The sequence below is a fragment of the Helianthus annuus genome, chromosome 12 (assembly GCF_002127325.2).
Source record: "Helianthus annuus cultivar XRQ/B chromosome 12, HanXRQr2.0-SUNRISE, whole genome shotgun sequence".
NCBI classification, from domain to species: domain Eukaryota; kingdom Viridiplantae; phylum Streptophyta; class Magnoliopsida; order Asterales; family Asteraceae; genus Helianthus; species Helianthus annuus.
The window spans coordinates 29348668-29353203 of NC_035444.2; the positions used below are offsets into that span (position 1 = coordinate 29348668).

Sequence of the window (4536 nt, forward strand, 5' to 3'; positions counted from 1 at the left end):
TAATGTCACAAACGTCACCATTGATTAATACATGAAACAAAGTGCCAATTTGATTAATACATGAAACAAATGTAAACTACAAGGCAGTAAAATCATAAATAATCAAAAGGCTTGTCAACTTAACAAGAGAATCAAGAGTTGGATCTTAACCATTGATATGACCATGAAAATATAAATGTTACGATAGGTCCATAATACATCGTTAACCCATTTTATCTAACTTTTGACAGCATCAGCAAGCACTTTATTTTGAAATGTCTGCAAAAAAGAACAATCTTGAAACATAAGATGCTCATTTTAACTATCATTAATTAATGTAAAAGAAAACCACCTGCATGAGTGTGTTGAGAACATACAAGACCTCGAAGATAAAATGTATGCAAACGTTCTTCTCATGTTGTCTCAGCTGGTTGTCTCAGATGGGACACCGCATTCACCACCCGAGTCATTACCGTCATAAAAAGATCTACTTCCAGGCACATCACGTTCATGGTTACCACTACACGAAAATGTTACAAAATGTTAATACATGATTGAAACATCTGTGAATAAAAGCGCTCAAAAACATGCACCAGAGTGCTATGTCTTTCATACCTTAAATTAGGTGAGTTTCATCCATTGATACATGCATGACTTGATAATTGTTGCTGAAAATATAATGAAATTGGATTTAGTTGATATAAGATCCAAGCATCTGTCATTAAGTTTCATATGCTTGTTTACCTTTGGCTGCGATATCATGTTTCACAACAAACCGTACTAAGCCCGGTTGCATTGGGATGTTGAGGTGTGCCATCGAAAAACCCTAACACGAACCATTTTCTAGTGGCCGTAATCTTGCCTGAACACGTCTAAACCATTGTTGGCTTGCTAGTCTAGATATCATACCATTCCTGCCGATATCTTGCCGATACTTGATGTATTTAATCCGGAAGATGGCACTTGCTGGCCTCCACTGCCGTCTGAATCTTCTTTGCATAGTCTTGTAGCTGCTGCAAAACAACTAACAAAAGATTCATTATCAGAAATGCACATATAAACACAATCTTCTATCACAAGCACTTTATGCAAAACATCGAATACTTTTTATTTAGCTATAATAAACACTTATCAATCAAATTGGCTTAAACACAATCTTCTATCACAAGCACCTTATGAGGGGCCAGAGAAGCAATGAGGGGCCAGAGAATGGAACAAAGGCAGCAGCTATTGTTTGCTGTGAAATGTAACCAAATGGCTCGAAAGTCTAAAAACGAAAACAAGAAAACATTTGTAAAATTCTTGGACCCAAATGCCATTATTTATGTACATAGACAATAACAATACATGGGGGTTGACCATAAAATATGAACCAACACTCAGTTTGTTGAGCACTTAGTGGGGATTTGTCCCATTTAAAAGCATCAACTCACCTCGTTTGACTTCACATGTATGTAGAACCGAGATATAAAGTAACAAATTAAGTAACTAAAATAAAATGGCAAGCATATTGTATATTCTCAAAAAAGCATGATTGATAATAATAAGATTTCATGATATAAGTTTTATCTTTACCTTTCATATGAAAGTTGCACCCAAGGCCACAAGCTAGACTCACAAATAATGTAATCAAATCTATTTTCACCAGGTGTGAATAATCTGGTCTGTCACCAAACCACAATGATAAAAAAGAACTTAGTTAAAAAAAAAACTTGAAATGAGCATTTTGAAGAAAACCAAGTCACTTTATTATAATTGTGAACCTGCTCAATTAGGGATTTGAGAGCTGCTCGAATGGACAAGGGTAGTGGCTTATTCCCATGAACCACAAGGTCAAGGAGCCGTGATTGGCAGTGGCCCATGGCTTTCAAGTAGATTGAACCCCGTTTGGAAAAAATGCTTTGATTTTTGCATATGACAGCAAGTTGAGTGTTATCTGCCACTAGATTAAGACTTGTTTGGAGTTGAAGCATGCTCCTTCACACTAATTACCAAAGTTAAGTAATTTTTTAACCAACCATTACATGTATATTCACATTAAAAGTTAATCAGATATGAATACACAAAATATCAAAATTCCAACAGTTGATAGACCAACATTACCTTCAACGGCTGACTATTGCAAAATAGGATTTTTGACTTTTGAAAATCAGAACATGAAGCTTGGTTCGTTTGGATATCTGCAGAACTTCAAGGCTGATGATTCAAGGCGATGAACAGAGACCACTAATGATGAACCATAATAACTTTGTTCTCTACATCCCACCTTTTGCTTCACTGGTAGCTTGGCTGCGGATATCAAAAGTCTCTGTTTTGCATTAAAAAACATCATTCGTCCATATTAACAGAAGCTCAGCACAAGAAAACCATGTCATTTTTTTGCACCGTCCATCAAGGATTAAGAAATACCAGTAGACAGTACTAGTAACACAAATTAACCAAAAGATACCTCAAAAATTGTCCAAGAAGTAGTGTTGCTCAATTAAGTGTAAAGGTTCTTATGGGATGACTTTTGCTGAAGTAAAGATGTGGAGTGAGTATGAATTTCTGGGTCCGATCAGTCCGATTTCTTCCGATTTACTCCGACTAGGTCCGATTTTGACCGTCTTTGACCGGGACCGATTTTTTTAACGGATTTGCAACTTTTTAGGCTATGGCTCACCGATTACCGCCTAGGCGCCGATTAATCGGCCACCTAATCCGACTTCTACAACATTGTCTAATTCAACAGCTCATCCCTCTTTTACAAACAGCATATTCTTTGCAACTTCTTACAAAAATCAACATCAATTCCTAGCAAAAATCCTACACAGATGCCAAACAAAATTCTTGCACAATTGCATGGAATATACGAAATAGGTAGAGCTACTACTAAGCTTATGACCAACAAAAAAAATTGTCAAAAAAATTATATAGTAACCATCAAACTAGTAGCAACAACAGTCAACAACTACTCTTATAAACTATGTAGCACGGGGACTCCATTTATGTGGCCGTACCCGTCTCGGGTACTTGTCGGGGATGGAAACACCATGGGTACTCGTCGGGGACGTTTCCTAAACGTTTCCAATGTCGGGGACGTATCTGGTAGAAGTATCCAGCCCGTTTCTATTTATTTTTAGGGTTTTTTACCCTTTCAAATTCCACAACCGGCCATTAAATAAATAGACCTATCATATTCGGCTTCTCTAATCTCTAAACTCTCAAGTCTCATCATCTCTAATTCTCTATCGATTGCCGATCTCTCACTAGATGAACCAGAATTTGAAAATGATTTGATTATTGATAATTAATTACCTTTGGAAGATGTAGTATTTTTGGAATTTGTTTAATGTATTTTTATTTTTTTATATTTTTTATTGCCGTACCCGTATCTTGGAATTTTGAGTTTTGCCGTTCCTCGTTCCCGTATCGTCCCCGTACCCCGATCCCGTACCCGTTCCAATGCTACTTAGCTTATAAATAATCAAATTAATATCGTCAAATTAAAAAATATGTGTAGCCAAGTGTGCAAAGAACCTAGGAAAAATTACTTGCAGCAGAACAAAAGGACATGGTTATCAACATTTTCATAAAACTCTATATGAATTGTTTTAAATTTAAGCATACAACTTAACCAATTATATTATAAACAACACATCCTTCTTTGGCATTGCATCAAACACCTTATTTGCGCTATCAAGTGCAAAGGATCTCGCATATCAATAGGACACTATTCTAGACCATAAGAATACACACGGCCAAACTTAAAAAAAGCCAAAAAACGAAACAAAAAAAAAAAAAAACAAACAAAATTACTAAATCTACCTCCAAATGATGCTTTATTTTCCCTTTCTCTGTATAAATGTTATGAAGAACTCAAAAACCCTAAAAAATTGGGAGCCCCAAGCGACCGATTCACTTCATTTACATCCGAAGCCGGCCCTAAACAGCAACACTGCTGGAGCAACACCACAACGGACGATTCAGATGGTGAAAGCAACCTCTGAGTTGAAGCGGTATGGAAGATCGAGAGTGAGAGAGAAAAAGGGAGGGATAGAAGGATGTTGATTCAGTTTGGATTTCGGTTCTGGGAACGTGGCGAAATTTGGGTTTTTGAGGAAGGGGGGAAAATTGGGCGGGGAAACTTGAACAATTTTAGATGATTAGGAGAATGGCTAGACTTAGAGCATTCACATCCAATCCATCAAATTATACATACATTCCACTAAAAAACAACTCCTATATCAATATATTTTCACTAAAAACAAATACTTTTTCTCTCTCCTTTTTAATTAAATAATATTATCATTACATTTTTCTCTCTCCTTCACTCACAACCACTTTCAATATATATTAAAAAAATTATAGTGGGTGAACAGGGTCCCCTCAAATATACATATGAACAGTAACATTTTCTCTCTCCTTCACTCACAATCACTTTTTATACTCTTTATAATATAAAAACTCTCTCTCACATATTTTGATGGATAGAATGTGAATCAACTGATATATTTATTAGTTAGATCGTAACTTCAAGTTACTAGACAAGAGTGACTTAGAATTAGAGAAAATCAA

At 35.9% G+C, this 4536-nt stretch overlaps 1 long non-coding RNA gene across 2 annotated transcripts; it reads right to left on the minus strand.

Moving 5' to 3' along the window:
* LOC110915040 lies at positions 1 to 4075 on the minus strand. 2 transcript variants are annotated; one of them, XR_004874648.1, is made up of 9 exons: positions 3787 to 4075; positions 2429 to 2784; positions 2083 to 2268; positions 1743 to 1963; positions 1555 to 1643; positions 724 to 1003; positions 595 to 647; positions 332 to 499; positions 1 to 258 (listed from the first exon to the last, which is right to left on the minus strand). It is a non-coding gene; the product is annotated as an uncharacterized LOC110915040 (long non-coding RNA). The 2 variants fall into 2 exon arrangements; XR_004874647.1 differs by having other exon boundaries at positions 2083 to 2287; positions 3787 to 4074.
* Positions 4076 to 4536: the final 461 nt, after the last annotated feature.